The following is a 12,155-nucleotide window of genomic DNA, read 5'->3' as shown; positions in this document are numbered from 1 at the left end:
TCTCTCTCTCTCTCTCTCTCTCTCTCTCTCTCTCTCTCTCTCTCTTTCTGTACTTATCCCATCTATTTACCTGTCACTGTTTATTCATCTATCTCTAAAACGTAACTCCTTTTATTTTTTTGTCTGTCCATCTATTTACCTGTTCGTCTGTATTCATCCTTAAAAAAAAAAAAAAAAACATATCTTCGTAGCTATTTGACTTATTGTGATATCTCAGAAAATTAAAGAAAAAAATAAGAAACAAGCAATGTGTATTGGTTAGTTTTTGTCAAGGTGGGCTGGGGGCTGGTTGGCTGGGTGACGCGGTGGTGGGTGAGCGGGAGGGCTGGTTGGCTGAGCTGAGTCACCCCGCCTCCGTGCCGCTGTCCTCTTTTTTTTTTCTTTCTACGATGTTTCTTCTTTGGTGTTCTTCCAAGAATTCCGTTTACCTCTAATTCATTGCTCTTCATCTTATTGTTTTTGTTTTTGGCTATTATTGCCATTTTTTTCAGTAATGTATTAGTCATTCTTTAGAACCGTTACCTGTTTTCCTTCCTTTACGATGACTTTGTAACATGTGATCAGTGATAAGAGCAAGACAGTGAACCCCGAGGAGTATCAGGGGAGTAGAGGCGAAGGATGGCACACAAACAAGCATTCACTTGAAACATACAAAAATGTATTTGTTTCTCCCACCAGCCAGCCAACCCCTGACTTGGGGAGGCGAGCACTACACTACAAAATATATAAAACTTCCAATATCGGAGAAATGCCATAAAGTTTAACTGTACAAGGAATATCTCATTATAACACTCTGTACAAAATATGATCAATAATATAATAATAGATATCGAGTAGAAGGAAAGAAAGAGGGCAGAGCCAAGAGAACAAAACAAAAAGTAATGGTAATGCACAAATAAGACACTGTTCAGATGGGTTGGGATTCGCTGAAGCTTGAGATCATTTGTGAAAAACCTCTGACGGGATGAACCTTCTTGCAGCTTGTTCTGACGGTGCACTGTGCGGCGCGAGGTACACACACACACCCTCCCCCAGGGTGCACGGTGCTACCACAGGGGTAAGTGCTCCCCTATGGTATACAGAGTGCATCCTGGGGTACCAAATGCTCTTAAAAGGTACATCAACGTTCCCCAATGTACAAATGTTTCCCTGGGGTAATGTTCCCCAAGGATAAACGGTTTCCCGGGGTAGAGGTGCTAGAATTACACAGGTTCCTCCGGCGCGCACAGTGCTCCTCAGAGGTACAGTGTCCCCGAAGGTACACTCGGCCATGCGGTACACTGCTTGAGCAACATTTTATTAGCCAAAGTCTGAACACACGAAAAAAAAAAAAAAAAAAAAAAAATCCTTCCACCGATTCAAAAATTTTCCATAAACTTTGAACGGGTAAACATAAAACTGGATATTAAATAAAAAGCTTCAAATTATTAAAAAAAAAAGTGAAACATCCAGCAGAGATGGTTCACGTAGTATTACTGTACATAGTAATATTTGTTGAACTGACTAGAATTCAAAAACAAACAAAGAAAAACTGCCATTTGTTGCTTTGTCTCGGCGCCCCGCGTGGCGGCGCCGGGCATCGGGTGGGTGTGGGTGGTGGGTGGGGCGGGAGCGAGTCCAGCGTCGTCGTCGGCTAAGTACAAACCCTCGGCGGCCACGTTAACAACTTGCAGCTCTTGCCTATAACTCATAGCGGTAATATATACTTCTCATAACAATATAAATACTTAGGAAACTACAGATTATTTATTTGCAGAAAGGTAAGAGGTGGACGCCACTGAACTGCTCCTGTAATTGGCTTAATGCACTAAAGACGTTACTCGCACGCTGCCCAATGCCCGCGGCGCCCACAGACGGAAGAAGGGGTGCAGGGGAGAAGGGGTCGGCAGAGAGGTGGGTCCCTCATGGCACCGCTGGTTTCCCGGGAGTTCCGCAGGGTTCGTTCTGGCAGATCTGAGGGAGACAGAGAGGGAGACGTGAGAGTAACGAATAAAAAATCTACGGACTCCGTCGTCGTGTAATACAAGGGTGAAGGATAATGTATGAGCAATATTGTACCTCATTAGCGAAAATGGTAATTGAAAACTCACCTGCACAGTCACCTCGATGTGGTCCCCTCAGGTACTCAGGTGATGGCAGAGCCTGGGACACCTGCCTCCCTCTTCCCTCGCACCTGCCTCGGTTCGCCCTCTGCCAGGCCGCCTGCTCTCCTTCCGTGCTGTTGGCAGGGCGCGCGGTGAGCAGAGGACAGGGGCGGCCAGCTGTCAGCCCCCAGGAAGGATGGGGCTGGTGGGGGGGGGGGCGAAGCTCCTCTCGTCGGGGCTGGCAAGACGTCGGGCAGTCCTCACTCCTAAACCTTCTTGATACTTGTCGATCCTTTGTCACCAGTATTGAGAAATATACACAATGCTTCTCCTGCATCCGATATTTTTTTTTGTATTTTATCATTGTATTTATATAGATATATAATTTGTTAAAGCCGCAAGACGTTCAGTGAGTCTCTTCATTAACTTCCTCATTCGAGCGTCTTCCTCCCCCTCCTCTACACACCACGAAGGAGAAAGCATCACAGTAAGCCTCTAATATTCACAGTTCCATCATTGACTTGCACCCAGACAGACGAACGTTCGATCTTTCACGAGAGTAACAGAACCAGAGTTTTCATTCATATGTATATATGTACAATGGATGACCAATGAGGCTTGTGGAGGGAAAATATAGGTCCTTGAATATATATATATATATATATATATATATATATATATATATATATATATATATATATATATATATATATATATATATATATATATATATATATAATGCATCACCGAGTTGATTTTTGTGCACTGTCTTTCTTCATGGATGAGACTGTCTTGGTTCACAGCGGCTGGTGTCTCGGGTTGGTCCTGTAATTTGAAAGTCCTAAGAAGCAATGGTTGAAGGCACTGGCACCGTTATGGAGGTTTTGAAAGCATGGTAGGACTGTCATTATTTGTTATGTAGATTATTTAGTTTGGTTTTGGTCCCGTCCAACAAGTCTCTTTCTCGTGTACAATACTATTTTGTCTTCACTAGGTTACATTAAAATCTATGCTGGACAGATGATTCAAAAGTTTTGGCTTTCGTTGCCGACACGAAAGAAGGTGAACAAAGAGCAAGCACTCTTTAATGAAGTGCCTGTGGCAGCTCTTACGGCAAGAAATTTCGGCCGCAGATCCATGTGTCACACAACAGAGGATCGGTATCGTCGGCCACGCTGGAGAAGTCGAAGTGGGATCCCGAACTGGTGCTGACGGCGTCGAAGTCGATGTCAGGATCTATGGATTCAAGGTCGACTTTCATGTCCGAAATGGGGATGAAGTCCGTGATGTTGTACAGATCATCAAGCGTCGCGTGCTCCGTCTGCAGCTCGTTGGGACTGTGGCAGTCGGTCTTGATCTCCGTCTTGATGTGAGTGGGCGTGGAGAACTCGCTGTTGGGTGAGCTGAGGCCAGGTGAGGCGAGGCTCTGGGGCGTGTACACCGCCTCGTACAGCGGGTCCTCCGGCTCCTGCTTGATAATGCTTGGACTGGTGACCGTGACGGGGCCGGACGCTGTGTGACTGAGGAGGGAGAAGCTGGGTGGAGTGTTGGTGGCAGTTGACGCGCTCGTTGAGTGATACAGACCGGTGACGGAAGGGCTGTAGTTGAAGGCCGGTTGGTCTTCGTACATTGAGGCACTCTCAGGAGAGTCTGGCAGCTCGCAAGGGGGGCTGGCAGGTACCTCGGGAGGAGAGTGTGGCGTCAATGTCATGATCCTGCTCTGTGGCATTCTGTGGGTTCTTTTGAAGTCGTCATCAATGGTGATTTTGATGCCTAGTTTGTTGTGGTCGACGTCAAGGCCCTGTGTGTGGGTGATGTGGGTGTTGCTGGTCACGTTCACAACGTTCTTGATTCGGTCCTTTCCACTGTTGTGATCTTTGGCCTTGACAACCTTTCCGCCACCCTTCTCGGACACGCCCTTGAGCTGGGCCTTCTGACCCTTCTTGCGTGGGCGGTACTTGTAGTTGGGGTATTCCCGGTTGTGCAGTTGCTTGAGGCGTTCAGCTTCCTCCCGGTACGGTCGCCGCTGCTCCTCCGTCCGCATCTTCCCGCGGCGGCCCAGTTGCTTGGAGATCTCGGCGTGGTGCATGTCAGGGGCAAACTTTTTGATCTCTCTCCGCTCCATCTGCGACCACCCCATGAAGGCGTTCATGGGCCGCTTGATGTGGTTGGGCGGGTGCTTCTTAGTCTGGAAAGAGAGAGAAAACAAACATGTAAGCCACGTTAACAAAAAGCTGTGTTGAGTATCAATGGACAGCTTGGGAGAAGAATGAACTTAAACATAAAAAAAGCTGCGCATAGAACGACAAAATAAAGCCGTTTCTATGAAGTGTCTTGTGGAAGGCGAGGATTATGATGTAGTCATGTTACGAGGAAGCGAGGTGTGTGTGTGTGTGTGTGTGTTAATGGGAAGTACGGACACTTGTGCACATTCACGCATCCACAAACAACCAAACTCATTCACACTCTCTCTCTCTCTCTCTCTCTCTCTCTCTCTCAACCTCGACAAGGAAACGAGGCCGAGTAACCAGGCCTCGCAAGGGTCTGGAAGGCCGTCATTAGGGTGATGGGTGCACGTACATTCCCGAGGAGCGACACACCACTTACATACATAATACACCCTAATACAGCCATACATTTCAACGAACCTGTGTGCCCGGGCCTAGGTGCGGTAAGAATGTTGTCCCGCACGCAGGTAATGTGATGGCAAACAGTGATAAAAAGTGTACCAGATGATATGTGAGTCGTGGAGGTGACTAGGTGAAGGGAGAGAGAAAGAGGGAGAGGGAGGGAAAGGCTAATGATATACTCCCTCAATGCTTCCCCCTTCCTCCTCTCTCTTCCTTTCTACTGTAACCCCTACCCACCCCCCAACCCTGGCCATCCCACCCACTAGTTCCCAGGCCCAATAACGTGCTACCCTACCATCCTTTTCCCCTGCTTCTCTCCCCTCCTCCCCCTTCCTCTCCCAGGCCACATGCTGAGCTGGTGTTAGCGCCTCACACCACAAAAACGTCATTACGCCACGCTCCACCCTACCCACCTCCCTACCACACCCCCTTCTCCCTTTTCCCAAACCCCCCTCAACCCCAACCCCAGCTACTCTCCCTTGCACCCCCTCCCCTTCCCCCACGACACGACGCCCGGGGCTAAACTAGCGCTTCGATCAAAACTCGTCACCCTGGCTTCCATAGCGCGTACACACACACACACACACACACACAGACACACACACACACACACACACACACACACACACACACACACAAGGGACGGCGTGTTTACCTACGAGCAGTGAAGTGAAGCAAAATAAGGTCTGATTTTAGCACGTTGAAGTATGACTAGTGGGATTTCTCCTGCCCGGTGGTGGTGGTGAGGGTGGTGGTGGTGGTAGTAATGATGGAGAAAATGAAGATGCCGAAATGAACGCAGACGAGAGAGAGAGAGAGAGAGAGAGAGAGAGAGAGAGAGAGAGAGAGAGAGACCTTGGGTGGCAGGCAGGCAATACCCTACCCCCACCTCTCCCTCACCACCACCCCAACCCGTCACCCTGCACCCCCTCCCCCTCCCTCCCGCTGATGTTATGGTGGTGTTGCTAGGGGGAAGAACCTGATGCAGCGACCATGACAAGGAGGAAAAAAGGCGGTACTACAAATATAAAAACACAAACAAGATAGAGTATGACCAGTGACAGACGCCTGGGAAGTGCTGAGAGGAAGGAAGTGTTGTTCTTGTTTGTGGTCTCGTTGGTGAGGTGAAGGGCTGTGATAAAAGTTTTGACCCTGTACTGTATGTGTGTCCTTTTATAGACGTGGTAGTGTTGTCAGGAAATGCTTGCGGGAAAGTTGTTTTTGTTATGCTAGCAAGGTGGTGTTGGTAGGCATGGGAGGCTGTGGTGGTGGTGGTGGTGATGTGTGCCAAGGGGAGGAACCACCACCACCACCACCACACCTTCCAACGCACGTGTCCCGCCCCTGTCTTAAGCAGCAAGGTACTAATGACCTTCAGAATACTCAAGTTATGCAAGAGAGTGTGAGTGTGTGTGCTACTGACACACACGCACTCTCTCTCTCTCTCTCTCTCTCTCTCTCTCTCTCTCTCTCACACACACACACACACACACACACACACACATGGCAGTTTGAAGTGGTGGGGGTGACGTAGGAGGCGCAGAAGCAGGTGTAAATATTAATGTCCAGATGATGCTCCGTCAGGCATGAGAAGGTGAGGCTGCCAGTTGTCCCCCAGTTATCTCAGGGTCACGTGGGATGCATGGCAGCTTATTCTGGGCTTCCCTGATATGTTATTTATACAGCACACTCTCTCTCTCTCTCTTGCTGGTATAATGCACTTCCTTCCTCCTCCGTAGAAAGTAACACAATGATCTAATCCCCGTCGATCAATCCTCCACATCCCCTTTCCTACTGACCTACACCCCCTTGATCCCTCCTCCCTTCCCCAAGATACTAACAATAATCACCACAGACGCTCCTCCTCCAGCTCCTCCCTCCTCTCCCTTGGGTTCCTGTTGCTCTTCATGTCATCATTGCCGATTTTCCTTCCCAGCATCGATTTATCCCCTCTCATATCGATTACGCAAATAAGTACAGATGCGATTAGGTGATAAGAGGGTAGGACATCCTTTCTCTTACACCCCATGCCATCAGTTATCCCTGGGCTAGAGGGATGATGGAGTAATAAAAGGAAAACGATAAAGCGAGGTTTGGTCTGGCTTGGTGCTCGTGGCCGCGTGTGTCTGCCACCTCTTGGCCGCCCGCGCTCATGTTGTTGTCGTTTATGTCGATTTCGGGGCTGAGAGCGGTACGCGGTGCTGATGGTTTACCCTCATAACACTCTCACCTCCTCTCTCTCTCTCTCTCTCTCTCTCTCTCTCTCTCTCTCTCTCTCTCTCGTGTGTGTGTAGATCATGACAACTACTCGGTTCTGTCATAGCAGGTGATAATTGTACAACACACACACACACACACACACACACACACACACACACACACCCTCTGCTGCTGTCACTTTCTCGCCGTCACCAACCTGCTGACCCGTCCACTGGACCCCTCGCCTCTACCGCCACTCCACGGCAATACGTCACGCTTATTTGAGTCAAACACTTTGGTCACCACCACATGACACGGCTCCTTCCTGTCTACAGCGGCCAGGCCCTGATGCCCACCACATGTCCTGCTGCAGACCCTGTTGCGAGTCAGTATTTCATTTTTTTGTTTTATTTATTACTAACAACAACAACAAAATGTGAAGGGGATGTACTCAGCAAAAACTAAAATTAGGATTTTTTTTTTTGTGTGTGTGTGACTAGACACAAGTGCAACGCTCATTTCAAGTACCTCAGTTCACTGTATGTTATATTTCAAGACGCAGTTATTGTCCTTCCTATCAGCGCTACCACCTCCACCACCCCCACCGCCGCCAACACCTGGGCCACGCATGTTATATCACGCCATCCGTTCCTAATCACATGGAGAATCACGTGTGGAGTTTTCGACGCCGTTGTTGTCACCTACAACATCTCACTTTCCTAACTGTTTACAGGACTGTGACATCTGGACCCATCACCAACTCTCTCTCTCTCTCTCTCTCTCTCTCTCTCTCTCTCTCTCTCTCTCTCTCTCTCACACACACACACACACACACACCAGCCGTCAGACGAGGCGTGCATCACAGCGGGAGTATAAGATCAGCAGATCAAGTTTGCACATGATGTAGGTGAGACCACGGCCGCGTGCCCTCGTGACCAACAGTCCCCTCAATATCGTCCAGTGTGCCTGAGACGCGCGAAATAGCTACAAGAGTATGAAATAGAAAAATTATAAAGCTCACATAAGATTCCAAAACATCAACTGAATGCATGACAGTGGGATGAGTAGACGGCGTAATGTCAGCATAATGCTTAGGAGAAAAAACAGGCACTCTAAATTATTCCTTGTTGATCAATCAAAAAGGTAAATAAATCAGGTGGTAGATGCCTGATGATGAGAAATACAGGCATACTAATAACAGGGTTTAAGCTCATGCTAAGATAACGTGACGGCTTTCCCATGCGTGTGGAAAGTAATGATAGCATGTCACCCTGACGTGCTGTACCAGAGATGAAATGACCCATGGACAAGCGACTCGCATCAAATCTCAAATGTTACGGAGCGTGAGGATAAGAGGCCACGTGAAGGACCACTGGCCAGGCCAGGAACACACGAGTCAAGGGTAACTGAGGAAGGGATTGACGGCTGTATGTGGCGGCAGCAGAAGCAACCAGAGGCGTGGAGTCGGTTATAAACAAATTCTGACTCACACTCCAGAAAATTTTAAGGTTGCGACTCCGACTCCACCAACTCCACCCCCTTCCACTCTTCTGAAGTAGGCAAATCATACCTCGCCACACCACACCAAGTCACAACATCACACGTATCGTAAAGAAGTCAGAGTCGGAGATTTTTACCGACTCTGACTCCACACCCTGAAAGCAACAGCTGCCTCGCCACATGCCAGGCCGCTGCCAGAGACTAAGTCCACAAGTTGATTTTCATTACCTGTGTTGCCTCGGAGTACGGCGTGTTGGAGTTGTCGTTCACCAGCACGGATCCAAAGACAGTGGTGTGGGTGGAGGGCAGCGGCACCGTTCGTACACCGCGTTTGGTAACATTTTGCCGTCGCGCTGACAGGCCAAGTTCACAAGTCACTCGCAGCCCACAAGATGTCTGACCTTCCCTGTGCACGGCAAATCCACTACTGAGCCCGGTTGTAAACACACCATGCTTTTAATGTGTGACGGCGGTGACGTCACACGCCCGCCCTTCTCACTCTTGGATGAGTATCGCCACTTCTCTTATTTTCTCGTATGTTTTTTATGATTTTTCGTATGTATGGTAAATTTTCAGTCAGTGTAACTTCGCAGATAGGCAGGCTCATGCACGTAGTATATACTTTCGTTAAATCATGCCCTTGCTAAACTTACGTAAATGGTTGGGGTTGCCAGAGGTGCCATATACTTGGCATGCTGTAGCTGATCAACGAAGGTAGAGTTCGTGTTATTTATATATTTATACATTTGCAAAACTGGCACGATGGTGGATGGTGTATGTCACTACGACAGAAAGTAGCGCATCGGCGCAAGTGAGCCCTACAGCGCAGCGTTAGGTAGTTCGGTTGCCTGTCACAGCCCCGCCAACCCAGTGGACGAGAGCGGGGCTGGCAGGGAGGTGCGTCACCCAGCTGCTCCCGCCAGCCTTCACTTGCTTCTGTTCCTCCCTTCTCTCTCTCTCTCTCTCTCAATCATGCTCTCCCACAGCGCCTCAAATTTGCATCCACTTGTTGTACAATTCGATGTACCTTCCATCACCATCTCGTTATGTTTTCACCACGAGGTGAAAACCGTTATGGGCTCCACCAGCACGCTGACACGCGGCACGTGATCTAACCCCGCCAGAGGCCTCTTGATCTTGGCCGAGATAAAAGTTTACGCCGCGCGCGTTGTTGATGGCCAAGTTACTCTAAAGGCTCCTTTCGACTATGGAAGATCACTTTAATGTATCTAAATAAAGATTATTATTGACCATAGAATATGTAATTAACTGATCTCTCTCTCTCTCTCTCTCTCTCTCTCTCTCATTTTCTCGACCGTGACCATCAGCTGTAAGCATATCCGGACCCAACTGTGTGTAGTGTGTGGCTCTGGGTGGTTAGCAGCGTGGGCCGGGCTGGGCTGCCTAAGGGCGTCGCCGCCTCACTGCCCGCTGCACCCAGCACTGCCACAGTCATTGTTTAGTCTCTGCATCACCTATACGCAACATTAGTACATGTTTTACAACCACAATAATTAACACTGTCCTAACAATCACCATTAAAATTAACGACATGCCAACGCGATGATTACTGGAAGTGACTCTCTCTCTCTCTCTCTCTCTCTCTCTCTCTCTCTCTCTCTCTCCTACAGAACCTACAGTTTTATGCCATCTCCTTAGATAATAGTTTTGCATTTATTGCAGCTGACGTAAAAGAAAAAAAAGTTCGGTTATCTGTCACCAGTGGACTGAGAAGCTTGAAATACCGATGGGTGGAGCCACTCGCCTTTGGCTCACAAAATAAATTTAATCGAGGACTGAAGTCCCATATACCTCTTAATGGTCCCCTGGCCACCACTCTCGGCCCCCATTTCCAGGCCGCAGTGAACCCCAGCTTGTCGATTCAGGTAAATTCTGTGAAGGGTGGAGGGAGGGACAGCTGGCGTGGGTCCGCCGGGTCTGTCTGGCCGAACATCAAGGGTTTGGGTAGCACAGTATCGACCGCTGGCTGGGTCTGTTGTACCCATCTACAATCCATGAGCCTTTCCTTAACGACTAACAGTTTTGTGCCACCTACGCTACCTGCTACGCTACCCCTCTAACAACCCTTTTTTTTTTTTTTTTTTACAACATAGAAGTCAGTGAAGTGTGTGTGTGTGTGTGTGTGTGTGTGTGTGTGTGTGTGTGTGTGTAGATAGGGAGATAAATTAATAGATTAAGTGTGTGTGTGTATGTGTGTGTGTGTAAATAAATAGGTAGTTAGGGAGAAAAAAACAAATTGTGTTGCATAATTTTTTTTCAAACGTTCGAGAAGAGTCGTTTGTTGCGTAATGTGGTGAGTGGCCTCCAGGATGTGTGCCTCTGAATGTGCCTCTCTTACAAGGACCCAGAACATTCGCTTAATTTTGTTCCAAACGTTTTTGCCATGTTACTATGCAGGGGAGCACATGAACCATCATTTCCGTTGCCGTTTGGGCGTTCACTCCCTTATTTATCGCACGAAACGTAATGGCTATGCTGATACCACAGTTTTAAGAATAGAGCTGATATAGACTTGAAACGTTTTGCGTACCGTTGAATCACTCCGTCATACCAAAATTAAATGACCTTGATACATGGTTCTGCGTTGGCGTAAACTGGAAGTACCGACTCATCCGTGCCACCTTGAAGAAGCGGCTGTAACGACACTGCGTGCTACCATCTCTTGCTCATGTTTGGCGGGTGGATGGGGACGCAGCAGCGTACGGTAGACTGGTTTGAACTTGTCGAGTGGGTGTTTGTGTGGGAGGGAAGGAGGAAGGGAGACACCTGTGAGTGAGTAATCGCACAACGGCTCACTCCTGGACTGTTGGTGAGGGTCTCCTTCTCAGCGGTCGTTAGCAAAAGGTGGATGATCATGGGACTGGCGAGGGACTGAGGTGCTTTCTATACAATAATGGCAATTAAAGTAGTGGTAGTAATATTATTATTATTATTATTATTATTATTATTATTATTATCATTATTATTATTATTATTATTATTATTATTATTATTAGTAGTAGTAGTAGTAGTAGTAGTAGTAGTAGTTGTAGCAATAGCACGAGCAGCAAGTAGTGGTAGTAGTAGTAGTAGTAGTAGTAGTAGTAGTTGGGGAGAGTAGTTTGGGGAGGCGGTGGCTGAACGGATAGCGAGACGGCCCTGCGTTCAGGAGGACGCGAGTTAAATCCCCGCCCGGTGCCACCAAGCTGGGATTTTTCAGCCGCCGCCGAGTGGCTTAAAACTACCCACATGCTGTCCAGAAGCCCACCTATCAACACGGACTCTAGATTCTAGGATTAAAGATGAGCTCTGGGAGGGCAGCATGAGCCAACGCAAGATGGCGCCACTATAAGCACTCGCCTGCGCCAGAACGGGCTGGGCCGACCATCAGGCCCCACCGGGAAGAAGCCTTGGACCGACCATCAGGAATCCAGGATCCACCGGGAAGAAGCCTACCGGCGCAATAGGCCAAGACGTAAAAAAAAAAAAAAATAGTAGTAGTAGTAGTAGTAGTGGTTGTAGAAGTAATAATTGTTGTTGTTGTTGTATTAATAATATTTCCCTCTATTATTATTGTTATTATTATTATTATTATTATTATTATTATTATTATTATTATTATTATTATTATTATTGTTATTATTATTATTATTATTATTATTATTATTATTATTATTATTATTATTATTACTAGTAGTAGTAGTGTAGTAGGGCCATTATAATTATCATTACATTATCAGTG

At 47.7% G+C, this 12,155-nt stretch overlaps 1 long non-coding RNA gene and 1 pseudogene across 1 annotated transcript; both read right to left on the bottom strand.

The window, feature by feature from the left end:
• Positions 1-636: 636 nt before the first annotated feature.
• On the bottom strand, positions 637-2,142 carry LOC127009360 (uncharacterized). The gene is made up of 2 exons (XR_007761892.1): positions 2,091-2,142; positions 637-1,953 (listed from the first exon to the last, which is right to left on the bottom strand). It is a non-coding gene; the product is annotated as an uncharacterized LOC127009360 (long non-coding RNA).
• Positions 2,143-2,154: 12 nt separating this feature from the next.
• Positions 2,155-8,778, bottom strand: LOC127009359 (transcription factor Sox-3-like; annotated as a pseudogene).
• Between the last annotated feature and the right edge of the window lie 3,377 nt (positions 8,779-12,155).

This window comes from Eriocheir sinensis, chromosome 40 (assembly GCF_024679095.1).
Source record: "Eriocheir sinensis breed Jianghai 21 chromosome 40, ASM2467909v1, whole genome shotgun sequence".
NCBI lineage: Eukaryota > Metazoa > Arthropoda > Malacostraca > Decapoda > Varunidae > Eriocheir > Eriocheir sinensis.
This window is presented reverse-complemented; position numbering and strand designations above follow the sequence as displayed.